Here is a 16,422-nt window from a genome sequence, read left to right on the forward strand (position 1 = left end):
GGATTTGGAAGGTCTTTCAGCAGGCGTGTGTGGGCAACAGAAGTCTTCTGTGTGTTTGCTGCTCTTACATGTGGAACAATAACACGTGATGTTTGTGAAGTTCTACCTAATGCATCATTGTTCTCACGAGCACTTTTGCGTTGGGAACAGTTTCAAAACTGGGAGTAGTGTGAGTTATTCTATGATTGAAACAAGCTGGTATGTTTTGCTGTTGACGATGAAGATCAGCAGCTCAAGCTCTGATCAATGAACTTACATCTATCCAGTCGTTTTCATGAGATGAAGTCATCAGCAGACATTTGTTCTGACTGTGTGATGAATTCAGAACGGTTCCTGGGCTCTGCTTTAGTCACTGCTTGATGCTCTTTGGCCTCATTGTTGAATCCAGGGCCCCAGTCTGACCTCTGACCTTTGCTGCAGGTCTTCTGTGTTCTATCTCCACTTCATGTCTTGATCTTCTGCTGTATCGTCCCCAAACTAAACATCTGATCATTCAACACTTGGCAGATATCTTTAGTTGGGCAGTGCAGCACAAAATAACACATCTTGTACTATACTGCCCACTTCCTGATCTATTGGATCGGTGGGTGAGGTTGGTGAGAGGAAAACACATGTTTACTGAGTGAGTCGCTGCATTAGGAACTAGTTTTTATATCACAGCCTGGAAATCACACAAGACATTTCTGCAAGTGAAAAGTCGTCATTGGAGGAAAATGATTGTTGTAATTTGTGCGACTGAAGAATTGTCCCAACTACATGTGCTGCTGACCTTTGACCTTTCTTTAGGTGCACAGAGGAGTCTGTGGAAACATCCAGAACTGAGGCAGTGCTACAGATGCTTCAAATAAAGGGGTGTATTATCCTGTTTCTATGGATCACATCCAGTATCCTGATCTAACGAGCCCCCTTTGTGTGGATTTATAGAGCCTCTGACTTTGCTGCGTCTCATTTCAAGCACAAGAGCAAGAAGTGGATGAAGAAATGGGGCGAAGTGGGGTCAGTGTGGTGAACGTCCTGTGCTCACACATGCTTTCACAAAGAACATGTGTGTTCATCGGCAGCATTAAGGTGCACGTTAGTCTTCATAATAATAAAGTATTCTGACTTTATTCTTCTGAATGCTCACAGTCATGTTGCAGCTCGGCTCTGCTTAAGAAAATGTTCTACCAGGTATGTACTTTCCTAAAGTGTTCTCCAAATGTTCCAAAGAATTTGTTCTAAGTAGTTCTACATGATGAAACATCCACACTAAGTTTAAGAAGGACACACAAAACACCATCTGTCCTTTCATCATGTGTACAAACGTGTTCATGTCAAATGTACCGTGAATGGATGCAAATGTGGATCGTTTCCAATAACATGAGACAGTTTGTAAATCCAAACTTTCTGTGGTGCATTTGATGACCTGCAGAGGAGAACAAGTCGGGCTTTTCAGCCCTAACACAACCTCTTTGTTCTCAATACTACAAAACCTTCAAAGGCTGATATGCAAGTTTGCATGAATCACCAACACAGTTGTGTTTGTTTCTAGTGTAGTTATAAATAAGCTGATCAAATATCTGCTGACTGATTAGATCCAGTATCTGTTACAGATGAACTGGATATCACAGCATGTTGTTGATCCGTCATATCAAACTAAACAGTGTTGCTGGTGTAAATATCCTCCAATAAAGTCAGATGAGGGCTGCTGTTGCCAGGTAACGATGATGTCACACTTCTGATCTTTAGCATCGTAGCGCTCGGAGTCTGATGTTGGCTCATGTGTTGTCACCAACGTGACGTTCTACTAGTCAAGGCCTCAGCTTCACCCACTGATGCTGATCACACAGACCCACTAATAGAACTGTTTTATCAGGTTTATGCAGCGACAGCATTAATGTCACATTTAATCAGACACATTACATTACAAGCCCACTACAACCATTATCAACATGTTAAATTACATTATACATCTGCACTGATTTAAAGTATTTTAACCTGATTCATTTTTCCACCTTAACAGTTCATTCCTCAAATCAAACAGGATATTTGACCCTCAAAAAATGTACCAACAAATCATTTTGTAATAAAATATTCTTCAGCTTTTACAAGTGAAATCAGACAAGTGTGTTTAAGAGTGAAACCAGAGTGGAAGCTGCTCATATAGAGTCCAACCCAGGCTAAAGTAAGCTGAGTAGAGCAGCACCATCAAAGTGTCGGCTCTCTGAACACGGTGCAAGATCGCCATCTGCAGGACTAAACTAGTTTTTCTCGCCCTCCTCGTCAACATCAAGATGATGTCATCGTACAGCAAAACATGCAGATCAGGTGACGTGACTGTCTGAGAGGCGGAGTTAAACTGCGGCAGGTAAGCATGTGGAGGAGGAGCAACAACATGACGCTGGAACATCATCATTGCATTATCCAGTTTCCTCTCTAACTGGATGCTGTGAACAAGAACAGCTGTGGAACCAGGGTCCTGAGTGTCATCTATGGATGAATGCAGGTCAGTGTGTTGCTGGTGATGAATCACAGCGTCCATCTCACAGTGGAGTCACAGCTTTTCTTCAGCTGCTCTGCTCTTCAAATGTAAGGCATCGACGGCTCTCCTTTTCAGCTCCGTTGGAATATCACCTTCTTCTGTCTGAGAAATGTTCATGAAACAAACCTGACAAAACACAAACAGCAGCACTAACAGTAAATTGTACTTATAAACCCACATTTGAACTCTACCTACTTGTTCATCGAGGCATGAGTCCAAGGGCAAGGAGACGTCACAGACATGTGGAACTTGTGATGTGAAGCCTGTGGTGGCCACTGCAGACTGTTGGACTCTGTTACAATCTTCTTCAGTCTCTGTTACAGTTATTATTTATTTTGTTATCATTTATTCATATTTATTTTTCAATGAAGATGACGACCAACTGCGGCTTGAGTCATTGAATTTACACCAAGCACAGGTGACCGAGAGGTTTTGCAGGTCTTTCCTCCCTACTGCTGTCAGACTCCACAACATGGTCTCTGCAGAGGACCCCACATGTGCAGACAAACACACACATCCCATACACAATTGTAAATCTCGTCCTGTCTCCTTGATGTGCAATGACACCAAGTGCAATTTTTCCCCTTTGTAACAAAGTATTTTATTCTACGTACTATTATATTATGTCTGTTTATCTTAGTCTGTTCTACTGTTTTTCTCTTTTTCTCTTAATCTTTTACTGCTCTTGTACTTTCTGCCGTGGCCACCTGACTTCTGCTCATCCAGATCACATCCAGGAAACTTCCAGCTGTGATTGGCCCGTGCAGGCTTGTGATCAGATGCTGCTCTTCTAGGGAGCGCTTGAAATCAAATCAAATCAAATCAAATCAAATCACTTTTATTGTCACATCACATGTGCAGGCACACTGGCACAGCACATGCGAGTGAAATTCTTGTGTGCGAGCCCCACAGGCAACAGAGATGTGCCAAACACAACAACACAAACGAGCAAAATACAAGAATGGCCGACCTGAAACTAATAAATATATGTACAATATATAATAGTGTATGCATTTCTGGATGTGTATACTAAATATTTTCCTACGTGTGTGTGTGTGTGTACACATTTTTACAAATTAAATAGTAAAAAAAAAAAAAAAAAAAAAAAAAAAAAAAAAAAAAAAAAAACAACAATAATAATAATAATAATAATAATAAAATATATAAAATATACAGAGTTGAATATGTGCAAAACAAGTGGCATTTATATACAGTGTGGAGTGCATAATGTTAAAGTTCCAGTAGTGAAGCTGAGGTGTCTATGACGTGTTCAGCAGTCTGATGGCCTGATGGAAAAAGCTGTCTCTCAGTCTGCTGGTACGGGACCGGATGCTGCAGAACCTCCTTCCTGATGGAAGCAGTCTGAACAGTTTATGGCTGGGGTGACTGGAGTCCTTGATGATCCTCCCCGCTTTCCTCAGGCACCGCTTCCTGTAGATGTCTTGGAGGGAGGGAAGCTCACCTCCAATTATTGATTTTCTTTTGTTTTGTGTCCTCTTGGGATTCGATATCACAGGGTGTCAGACGCTGATCCATCCTCCTCCTCTTCCGCCTTCTGCTGGGTCCCTCAGGTTAAAGCAGCTCGTGGACATCCATGGAGGAAGAAGCTGCTTGCTGAGACAGATCCACGTCCATCATTTCATTTAAGAAGCCCAGCTAATAGACGTGATGCTGGAAAGTCCTCTTGTCCTTAAATGCATCCTTGTATAGCTGTTTTTGTGCACAGCCTGGATTCTCAGTTTGTATCGTTGGATTTTCTCACACCGGCTCACAAATGTAGGATTTTGTTTTCAGGTGGTGCTGAAATGAGTCGTAGGGCTTCAGGGTTCAGGATCAGGTCTCAGTGCTGCTGGCTGAACTTTGTCTCATGTTCTGAGTCTTAAATAAAGTCAGTCAGGATTATTTCTTGTGTCGAGTCTCATGAGAATTTTGTGATGTCAGCTGGCACAGATTCAAAGCAGAGCTCAGAAATCTGAAATATATTTGAGTTATAAATGGAGTTTAGAGAACGAGCTGCTGATGAAGCCAGCTGTGTACAGGAGGTCAAAGGTCAGAGCTCCTGTGGGTCTGAGGGCGGCCTCACGCTGGAGAAGGATGAAGGAGTCTGACCTGAGCCAGTGTTTGACATGAACACATCAGCACTGCTGTCAGTGAGCCTAACGACAGCCGTTAGCATCATTTCAGTGTTTCAGTCATAAAAACACTTCCTGTCACTGTGGTGGTTACAGCGACTCAGTGGATTGGGAAACTCATCTGTAACCGGAAGGTTGCAGGAACAACACCTGCACCACCTTAACAAATAAAACATAAACGTTCACTTTGTCTCTTACACTCAGTCTGCACTTTCATTCATGACTTCAACAGGTTGAAATGAGCTTTGAAGAAACATTCAGTGAAATAAATCTTTCATGGATTCATGTGAGCAGCAGATGAACTTTGTACCAACAACATCTTCAATAACAGAGTCTGAATGAAGCTCAGGTGTTGATGCTGCTCACTGATTGGACGCTTGGTTTCAGCTCTGCTCTCAGTCTTTACTGCACAGGTGAAGGTAGAAAGTGTGACTGGATCTATAGACTGGAAACAGAGAAACATGCTGAACATTTGAAGCTTTGCAGCAGAAATGTTCATGTTACAAATACAGCAGAGCTGATCTGGGATCAGTGTGTTCACACCTGCAGCTACAACAAGGTTTCATGTCTCCACACGTCAGCATGTGAACTTTACTCTGACTCAGTCTGAGCAGTCAGACGGCATATTTTTAAAGTTAACACATCAGCACACAGAGCTGAGCCCCTCCCACCTGTGCTGAGTTTCAGGTGGAGCCCCGCCTCCTTCCAGGAAGCAGCTCACCTGTGTGTCCGTGTTTAGTGTCCAGGTGTGGAGTGGAGCTTGTTGTTGGTGTGTGAAGAAACTGTAAGTTTGCTTTGTTTCCTCCTTTAACAGTTTGTCTTTAGGAACTTTACTGTTTGTTCAGCTCGTGTTTGATTTCTTCACACAACAAACTGTGTGTGTTTGTATTTCCGGTCTCTCCATTAAAGTCAGTGTGTAATGTTTCCTGGCTAACATCAGCTGTGTGCAGCTTAGTTCAGCACAAATCTGCCGCTCCATAGTTCACGGTAACGGACTCACAGCTGGACCAACGAGGCCGAGTGTGTCCGCCACTCTGAGCTACGTTCGTGTTTGTGTACTTGTACTTTGTGAGTTCACTCAGAGCCCACAGAGGACGCAGCGTACGTGATGACGTCACAGCCCTGACGTCCTTTACTGTCACTGTGATTAATATTTACACACGAGACACCTGCAGAGCTCTGACGCTAAGCTAGTCAGACAGCATGCTAACGCTAAGCTAACACTAAGCTAACACTAAGCTAACACTAAGCTAACGCTAAGCTAACCAAGAACCCAGAGTGAGGTTAAAGCTGAGTAAACACTGACCCCAGACCAGCACCGTGATAAAGTGAGCTGCTGCTGCTGAACTTGAACAGGTAACAAAGTGATGAGCAGTCAGGCTGCAGGTTTCTACCTGTTCATGTTTCTACAGTAGAATCACTTTGAAGTGTCTTTGTGCTGTTTCATCTTTGATTTGTGTTCATAAACACTCAGAGAAACATCACGTGACCTCATCAGGATCTGTGTTGGTGTGTGGGGCTGTACCTCAGCGTTATGTTGTTACATGCTCATTTGTTCATTTTACACAGTAACATCAAAGTAATGTTATGAGGAGTAATGAAGTAACGTACTCCATTACTTTTAATTAAAGTGTTCTGTGTAATATGTGTAATAATGACTGTTTTGAGTAATGACCAACACTGATCACAACAAAGAGGAAATGCCTCCAACATGCACAAACATTTGAGCCACAACATGCAGTTAATGTGCACAAATGTCTTTGATATGCTGCTCAGTGATGGTGGTGACTGTCAGAGCAGAGCTACTGAGAATCAATAAGTAATATCAATGATGGGATCAGAATCACTAAATTCTTCTCATCCCTGTCAGTATCATACATGTGCTGTATAATGTGATAAATGTAGAGGTGCTGGCTGTTCTCTCACTCTGCTGTTTAGCTGTAAAGGACGCCTCCCTGCCTTTGTCTCATTCATGACCTTTAATAGTCTCTTCTAACATGCAGAGATCTGTATGATCTGTTTCATAGAGTCTAACCAGCCTGTACAGGTAACAACAACAGTCACTGCATCACTGACACACAAACGTCATCTCTGTCAATAACAACATTCATACATGGAATAAAAACACATCAGTGGATCATTGCTGGAGCTGATGTTTGTGCTCCTGGTGCAAAGGCTCTCAGTTTCCTCCTTGAAATAACATCAGTGGTGGGTCAGCGACATGATTTCTTTCTCTCTCAGGTTTAAATATCTGGGACTCTCCACCGTTTGGTTTTAGAGCTGAAGAAGCTTCTCTGATGAAACGTCTTCCAGAAACTTAAAGACGTCTCTTTTCTCTCCAAGCTCCTTAGATCACATGACCTGGATGACTGAACCTACAGACATATTGACCTGGTTTCTAGGTTACATGACAGGTCAGAGGTCAGCGACTGTAACTCAGTTCCTCCTGTTAATGTGAACTCACTGAGTGTTTGTGGTTTACCTCTCAGACTGACTGAAGATGATGATGATGGAGGAAGAGGAGGACAGAGCAGAGTCTGCAGGGTCCAGCTGTCCGTCTGTGAGGAGTGACCGGTCCAAAGATGAACCTCCAAACTTCAGTGGTGAACCTGGAGCAACGAGGTCAGAGAGCTGAACTCACTGAGTAACAGAAATAATTCTGCACTGACATTATAATCAGTGTTGACTCTGGTTGATTGTCTGACTGTGTTTGTGAGCTGAGAGGAAATGAAAATGAGTTTGTAACAAAAATCAGTTTTGTCCAGTTTTCCTGTAAAAAGCTGAACTCTAATCTAAGAGGATGTTACTGACAGGAAACAGCTGCATTATCTGCAGTCTGTGTGATCACAGCTGCTTCAATCATGTTTGTGTCTGCAGAGGTCAGAGGTCACAGTCTGCAGGGTCCAGCTGTCCGTCTGTGAGGAGTGACCGGTCCAAAGATCTAAATCCTCCAGGCTTCAGTGGTGAACCTGGAGCAACGAGGTCAGAGAGCTGTGATGACTCCTTTACATGTTTGTGTTTCCTGGATAAATATGACCTGAAACATCCTCAGATTGTTACAAAGATTCATTAAAAAGAAAACAATGAAAGAGAAAAGATCCAAATGTTCGACTTGGTCATTTGCTGTTTGAGGACAGTGATGCTCATATCTGTGGGGAAAGTGTGACCTGAGTGGGTTCATGTTTGTCTTTAAAGAACAGAGCTGCTCTGATTCTCTTTGTGTCTGATCTGTTAAACAGTCTGAGAGGTCACACAGAGACCCAGCAGCTAAAGCCTGGATCATACTGGCTGCTGTTACTCCATCAGGACAACACTGAACCACAGTGGTGTGGATGTAGTGGATAAATCCACCATACTGATGCTCAGAGTTAACCACAGGGAACAAAACCAGATGTTACCTTCAGATTGTGACCTTTGGAGTGGACGATGCAGATTTCAATAGAGAATAAATGTTGTTGTTTTTCAGCTGTGAAGAAAGAATCTAATTTTCTGAACTTAAGAATTTATGATGCTGGAAACAACATGGAGACTCTAACACAACATTTCCACTGTGTTCATAGAATGAATGTAAAACTGTCAGACATTCATTAAATATGCAAAATGTCTACAGAAGCATCAGAGGGTCAGACGTGAAGCACTCAGTGATTTTGATCAAATGACTCATCAGTTATTGATCTGTACTACACTGATCTACCACGTTAGTAAAGCTGGTGTTCTGGTGGTGGAGGGAGACTTGGATCATGTTCTGGTTTTGGAGCAGTGATCTGCTGATGGTTCAGTTTGATGAGCTTCTTCAAAATCATCCCTGACATCACCACTGAAAGGACGTCCATGAAAACAGACTGAAAATTACTGATATGTTCACAATCTGAGAGTTTAAAACTTGACAGACTTGATTCAGATGAAGTTATTTGAGCAGAAAACTCCTGGATCTTTATCCTGTGTTGATCTAATCCTTCATGGTTCCTCCACAGAGTGGAGCAGCAGAGCTCAGAGGTTCCCAGTGGTCAGTCTGCCCAGCAGCATCAAACACAGCTGGACTCCATATTCATGGTCTGTACATGTACAACAACTACTTTATTATTAATATTAATAATAATGCATTTATTTATAGGTCCCTTTCAGAACACCAAGGACTCTGTGGACTAAATGACCAAAAGAAACAAACTTTGAAACCAGACGGTGCAAATGTGATCACAGGGAAACATTTTAAACATCGAGGCTTTAAACAGAAACCAAAGTGAAACAGTTTGTAGTCGAGATCAGTGGGAATGAAGCTGAATAACTGTTTCTTCAATAACTTTGAGAAATAAATGACAAATATGATGGAAATTAGCAGCATTAGCACTTACTAATGATGTGAGTCGACACTCGGCTGTATTGAGACGACCACATTAGGTGGTCCTCAACTGTAATGGAAACCAGTGGATCCAGTCCAGTCGTGGCGAGCTGTTGTGAGTCGATCTGAGCAGCTACTAATGGAAACAGGGCCATAGATGTGTTTGTGCTTAATAACAGTGAATCACATGAGTTTTACATTACTGTTAAAATCTCATGTTGTTTGTTAAAGTGTGCAGTTCAGGGTGTGTTACTAAAACTGTGGTTTGCTCACTTTCCAAAGACCCAGCCCCCATAAAAAGCAGCCAATCAGCTCCTAAGAGTTACACACCCACACATATCTATCAGGTTAACTCTGGTCTAACACACTTGGATTTAGCTTGAAGAGTGTTCCTGTACGAGGACTGAAAATGATTTAAAAAGCAGCCAATGTCCGAAGAACAACTTTGACACACCTTCATAAAACCTGCAGAGCTCTTAAAAAAAGAAAAACTAGCTGAAAGTCTGGCTGCTCTTATGAAAAGTACAGAGAAATTATGGGTCGCTCAACGCTTGTGCACAATATAAGAGTTGAAATAAATCTAAAGAATAACTCAAAATCCTACAATCTTACTGAGAAAATCATCTACAGCTAACTATCCAAGTGGATTTGTTTAAGACAGCTCCATCTGCTGGTGGCCCTCTGCAGGTGGCATGAAAGGGGCGTGATTTATAGTGAAAGTAGTAGAGAAAGTAAACCCCACGGGAAGGAGGAGGACTCTCAGCAAGCTTACAGTCCATATTCAGACATTTGACTTCTCACTGAAAAGCAGCAAGGTTTGAGTGTCCTGTACCTTAGTTAGAAGAGATAACATGTCAGTAGTATTAGAGTTGATTGAGCAATGCTGTCCCTTATAATGTAGTTTATGATTTTATGGACAAGTCCAGTTTTTCTGTATAGCCTCTCAAGTTGGTGACAGCCAGAGTGTAAGTCACGGTATGTAAACCAGAGCAGCAAATCAGGTACAACTGGTGTTTGGTCACAGTGAGTGGGATCATCAGTGCTGCCTATGTTAACCTCCTGCAGCAGGATGTCTTTGGTCAGAGAATGGAGAGATAACTAAGTCATTGTTGAGTTTAGGGAGACAGTAGACAGTTGGAGGAGGTTCAGCCAGTTGACACACAGTAGATAAAATAACTGAAGGCAGGAGCAGACACCTGTATGACTTTCCACCTCTCACATAGATTATTGTCCCTGGGCAGCGCCACAGGGCTGGTAGATGTAAACAAAGCTGGAGGAGAGGATTTATTCATCTGAGAAAAGTCACAGAGTTGTGTCTTGATGCTCAATCATCCAGGTACGTAAATCCCAAAAAGCTTGATTCTGTTCATCTGGATGTTTTCAGTGGGAGAAACGTTTCAGAAATCAAAAGTACACGTCAGTGGCGCGGCTGCCCCTCTGTTGGTCTTCCTTGGTCTCTTGTGTTCTGGGGGCCTCTGGATGTCTGGAGTTTTGATCTCCTCCATACCTGCTTGATACCATAAAGGACAGGGCTGTGGCTCCCCACACTCCCTAGCAGATCATTACATGAAGGAACCTGTTAGAGTAAATAGTTTAAACATTTGTCATTTTTATAATTTACCATTTGTCCATTGTTTTAACTCTGTGAAAGGAATTCTTTCTTTCCTCCCATCCCCAGATTCTCGAGGTTCTGGGTGCGAGGTTGAAGTGTTTTATCACAGGAACGTCCTTTTGAAGGTCTGTTTGATGTTTGGTAGAACTTCCTACCCTTTGTATGGTTTCACTGTGTTACCTATGGTAAACCATACATTGGGTGTGGGGGAGACTACCCTCTTTAGGATCAAGGATGTTGCTCCTGCTTTTAGGTTATAAGACCCTTTGATCAGCAGGAACACACACACACACACACACACACACACACACACACACACACACAGTCCTTGTCTTTGTAACCAAAAGGGGAGGTGTTTTGTAAACTATTGTTTGAAGTTTGTCAATAAAAAGGCTGCGAGAGGAGGCCATCGGGGTTCATTGTCGTGCTGGAAACAGATGAGGGGCCTCCATTGCGCAAGTAATCTATCGATCACTGTTGCCTTGTTTTTCTTTCACGGGAATAAGTCTTGGATACAGCGGGGTCTGAGTTTAGACCCAACAGAACCTCTTAAAAAAAACAAGCGCGTCCATGCTCACAGGTGTACACACGGGTGATCACACCCACAAACTACACCCTTTTTGGCTCCTACCTCAAAGCACACTGTGTTCTGTTGATCTTATGTGCTGCACAATAATGTTTAATATTTAGTATTTACTGTCATATTCCCATATATCATTGTGATGTTGTTTATTCTATTACTCTTGTTCTCTTCTGCTTGTTTTCTTTTTTCTTTCTCAACAGGTGATCCAGGTGATCGATATATGCATTTTTTTTTCTGCCCTTCTCCCTCGTCCCTCTTCTCAGCTGTTTCTCTTTCCCTCTTTCTTTCTCCCCTTCTGTCCCCCAGTCAAGTCTGTCCCGTATTCAGCAAGTGAAAATAAAATAAACAATAAAAGGTGAATCAAATGGACCATTACGGCAAGGCTGGGATGGTCAATTTGGTAAAGTAAATCCGTTGGGCATCTTTCTTTGCCTTTAGACAATAATTCTGATGCAAAAGAGCCAAACGGGACAGGCGCAAAAAAATAAATAAATAAATAAAAAGTACCCGTCCCGTATTGAGCTCCAAAGGGACACACTTTGTCCTGTAATACAGAGAGAATCAAAAGTAGTCTATAAATGTTAATGGAATTAACGCTTTGTTAAGGTCGCTCGCTGAGAAAATACCAGAAGACAACAGATGACCACAAAAAGAAGCATGGCCAACAGGGAAACAAACGCTGACACTGCGGTGCAAGTCTCGGACGACAGTACACCTTCGACCAGCAATGTTTGTACCCCACCGAGAAAGAAAAAAAAAAGGCTGCATAAGTGCAGGGAGGAATGGGAAAATGAAAACACCTCGCTGGAAAAAGTGTGCGATAACACCTATAAAGCGCACTGCACTGTGTGCCGTCGCACTTTTTTCATAGGCCATGGTGGACTGGCAGCATGCTTCTAGTGGTGGGCACATGAGTGGCATGAAAGCTCAGGGAACCCTTAACCAATTTGTTGTTCACCAGGCCATGGCAGCAGAAGATATGGTATGTAGACGTTGTTGTTTTTAAACCCTCTGGTTAAGGTTAATGTGAGCATGTGCAGTGAATATCAACTCTATGTGGCCAGAAGTGTGATAACATAATTTATTTTGTGTAATAAACAACTGCAAGGACAGATGATTACAACAAATAGATGACTAATACATAAAAGTAATACATAGATTAATAATGATGATGAGTTAAGATGCGTAATCATGGGAACAAGCGGGTTTACAAACAGGAGCAGCTGATTAGCTTTAGAAAAGCTGAAATAATTCCTCAACTGAAGCCAACTGCACTAAATGCACTTTATGTGGACTGTTATAAGAATGTTTTTCTTTCTATTGTTTTCTATAAATTTATATAATTTTAAGTTAAGCAGGACAGAGTTCTTTTAAAGAAAGATTAACTTATATTCTCTAAAGTTAAGCATGATGACAGGCTTCTGTTTAAGAAAGAGACCTGTTTTATTGTGTTAATGTTGTCATTTTGCGCTACAAATAAATGGCTAAATGATCATTTGTTTCCCATGTGTTCATATCACAAAGAATATGCATCATTAAATCAACTTCAAGTCAAATGGTTAAAAAAATAATTTCACACACACAAAAAAAGAGCTAAAAAATTCACCACACTTGGAAGGGTGGAGACAACTGGGTCGCCCGGCCCTGGCCACGAGGTGTCCCAGGAAGTTGGCAACCCTAGTCTGACGGTGACTTGGGTTTTTACTAACTGGCTACATGAGTTTATAATTAAATTTCTAATTATGATCTTCAGCACCCAACACCATGACTATGTACATATTGTCGGGTGTAAGAATATTTGTGTTGTGTGGATTCAACTCTGCAAACTCATCAGTAATTTCATCAGCAAGTTTCTACTTAGACAGCAATAAAACAGAAAGCAGTTCCCAGGAACTACTTCTTGTTTTAGAATCTTTCAACATAAGAGTACTTTGCACATCAGAACACCCCCATATCTCCTCTTATTAAAGGATTACCTTATTATTAATTTGCTAATTCTGCCAGTTGATTACAAAATGCTTGATCTCACCTGAGAGTTTCCAGTTTCCAGTGTGGATTCTTCAGTCCTTCAGACAGAAACTTCACGCCTAAATCCTGCAGGTTATTGTTACTTAGGTCAAGCTCTCTCAGATTAGAGGACTGAGAGCTGAGACCTGAGGACAGAGCTTCACAACTTCTCTCTGACAGGTTACAGAGACTCAGTCTGAAAAATAACAGAAAAACAATTTAAAAAAACTTACTTTTGATCAAGTGTAATGAGATTACATAACATTTAGCAATATTCCATTCTCTTTTTGTCAAGAAAGTAACGAGCAACATGTGGAAACAATCAGAGAGAGAACAGAGAACAGAGCAGTAAAAGAACAGTGGATAGTTCAATAGGCTTTTGGTATCAACAAAACGTGCCAAATTTCTTTATTTTGTCATCGTTTAAGAAGAGTTCATGATTAAAACTTAGATAACAACTCAAGGCCAGGTCTGGATGTAACTTTGATGACAGTTACACCCAGAAAAACTTCAGAAATGCCGACAGGTATTCAGTATTGAACAAAGTGAGTACTGATTATCACTTAACAGTTGTATACACTTTTCAGACACCAGCACTCATAACTGTGGTTTTGGGGGTTATTTTGTTAGTGGTTTTAGTTGATCACACCTGCTTTTTGTCAACGAGCATATGAATACAAATGTACTCACAGAGCTTTGCTGGAGGCTTTGACCACTGGCAGCAGCCTCAGAAGAGCCTCCTCTGAAGCAGAGTATTTCTTCAGGTCAAACACATCCAGATCTTCTTCTGATGACAGTAAGATGAAGACCAGAGCTGACCACTGAGCAGGAGACAGTTTATCTGTGGAGAGACGTCCTGATCTCAGGGACTGTTGGATCTCGTCCACTAGAGAACGATCATTCAGTTCATTCAGACAGTGGAACAGATTGATGCTTTTCTCTGCAGACAGATTCTCACTGAGCTTCTTCTTGATGTACTGGACTGTTTCCTCATTTGTCTGTGAGTTACTTCCTGTCTGTGTCAGCAGACCTCGTAGGAGAGTCTGATTGGTCTGCAGTGAAAGACCCAGGAGGAAGCGGAGGAACAAGTCCAGGTGTCCATTTGGACTCTGTAAGGCCTTGTTCACAGCACTGTGGTGGAAGTGTTTCTCTACAGATTTTACTTCTTTTTCAGGTTTTTGTTTCCAAAACAATATAGACCATATGGACTTTGTTTGTTGTTGTTCCATCAGATTGAGTCCAGAGTTGATGAAGGTCAGATGGACATGAAGAGCAGCCAGAAACTCCTGAACACTCAGATGGATGAAGCAGAACACATTGTCCTGGTACAGTCCTCTCTCCTCTTTAAAGATCTGTGTGAACACTCCTGAGTACACTGAGGCTGCTCTGATATCGATGCCACACTCTGTCAGGTCTGATTCATAGAAGATCAGGTTTCCTTTCTGCAGCTGATCAAAAGCCAGTTTTCCCAGAGACTCAATCATCTTCCTGCTCTCTGCACTCCAGTGTGGATCTGTCTCAGCTCCTCCATCATACTTGACCTTCTTCACTTTGGCCTGAACCACCAGGAAGTGGATGTACATCTCAGTCAGGGTCTTGGGCAGCTGTCCTCCCTCTCTGGTTTCCAGCACATCCTCCAGAACTGTAGCAGTGATCCAACAGAAGACTGGGATGTGGCACATGATGTGGAGGCTTCGTGATGTCTTGATGTGGGAGATGATCCTGCTGGCCTGCTCCTCATCTCTGAATCTCTTCCTGAAGTACTCCTCCTTCTGTGGGTCAGTGAACCCTCTGACCTCTGTCACCATGCCGACACAGTCAGGAGGGATCTGATTGGCTGCTGCAGGTCGTGTGGTTATCCAGAGGTGAGCAGAGGGAAGCAGTTTCCCCCTGATGAGGTTTATCAGCAGCACATCCACTGAGGTGGACTTTCTAGGGTCAGTTAGGATTGTAGTTTTGTGGAAGTCCAGAGGAAGTCGACACTCATCCAGACCATCAAAGATGAACACAACCTGGAAGTCTTCAAAGCTGCAGATTCCTGCTTCTTTGGTTTCAGTAAAGAAGTGATGAACAAGTCCCACCAAGCTGAACTTTTCCTCTTTCAGCACATTCAGCTCTCTGAAAGTGAATGGAAATATGAACTGGATGTCCTGGTTGGCTTTGTCTTCAGCCCAGTCCAGGCTGTATTTCTGTGTTAAGACTGTTTTCCCAATGCCAGCCACTCCCTTTGTCAGCACTGTTCTGATTGGTTCATCTCTTCCAGGTGAGGCTTTAAAGATGTCTTCTTGTCTGATGGTTGTTTCTGGTCTGTCTGGTTTCCTGGATGCTGTTTCAATCTGTCTGACCTCATGTTCATCATTGACCTCTGCAGTCCCTCCCTCTGTGATGTAGAGCTCTGTGTAGATCTGATTCAGGAGGGTTGGGCTTCCTGCTTTAGCGATGCCCTCAAACACACACTGGAACTTCTTCTTCAGCTTAGACTTAAGTTTACGATGACAAACTGCAGCTGGAAGTTCTGAATAATAATAATAAAAATACAACTTTAACAATCATATTTTACAAAATGCTGATGACAATTTCTGACCCACTGAGAAATGACCGAACACACTGGTGTCACAAGTGTCTCATTTATCCAGCAGCTTAAATCTTTAGATAAATCCTCTTACGTCTCTGCAGACGGTCAGCCAGCTCCTCCTGCTTCATTCTCCTCAGGAAGTCCACTGTGATCTTCACAAATGCCTCTCTGCTGTGTCTCCTCTGCTCATCATCCTCCCTCTGAAACTCCAAGCACTGGGGCTTATTTGGATTCAGAGCCTTCTGGATCTTCTTCAGCTCGTTCTTCACAAAGTGATGATGTTGTCCTCCAGCAGCTGGAACAGAATACTTTATGAATGACCCACCACTCTGAACTTTAGTCCACACAACATCCACTTCTTTACCATCAAGGGGCATATCATCCACGAACTCTTTACCAATTATAGGTTTGACTTTATCTGATTAACTGAGACTTTGTCCACAACTCCATGATCCCAAAACGTTGATTCTGTTCATATGAATGCAGCGATTTCAGTGGGAGAAACATTTCACTGGTGTTCAGAGCTGAACTACCAACAGGTTGAGAATCAAAGCCAGAAACTTGGAGATGTTTCAGGTGACTGAGTTGATCGTACAGACAACTGGTCTTAAAGGTTCACTCTGTTTACGCATACAGATCAGTATTTAAGGTTT

The 16,422-nt window shown here is 42.3% G+C and overlaps 2 long non-coding RNA genes across 3 annotated transcripts; one reads left to right on the top strand and one right to left on the bottom strand.

The window, feature by feature from the left end:
* Positions 1 to 4,199: 4,199 nt before the first annotated feature.
* LOC120734736 lies at positions 4,200 to 7,749 on the top strand. Of its 2 annotated transcripts, none has more exons than XR_005696098.1 (3): positions 4,200 to 5,437; positions 6,997 to 7,275; positions 7,531 to 7,749. It is a non-coding gene; the product is annotated as an uncharacterized LOC120734736 (long non-coding RNA). The 2 variants fall into 2 exon arrangements; XR_005696099.1 differs by having other exon boundaries at positions 5,323 to 5,437; positions 7,143 to 7,275.
* On the bottom strand, positions 7,160 to 13,934 carry LOC120734738. The gene is made up of 3 exons (XR_005696100.1): positions 13,885 to 13,934; positions 13,217 to 13,390; positions 7,160 to 7,262 (listed from the first exon to the last, which is right to left on the bottom strand). It is a non-coding gene; the product is annotated as an uncharacterized LOC120734738 (long non-coding RNA).
* Positions 13,935 to 16,422: the final 2,488 nt, after the last annotated feature.

The sequence above is a fragment of the Simochromis diagramma genome, unplaced genomic scaffold, assembly GCF_900408965.1.
Source record: "Simochromis diagramma unplaced genomic scaffold, fSimDia1.1 OVJJ01000206.1, whole genome shotgun sequence".
Lineage (NCBI taxonomy): Eukaryota > Metazoa > Chordata > Actinopteri > Cichliformes > Cichlidae > Simochromis > Simochromis diagramma.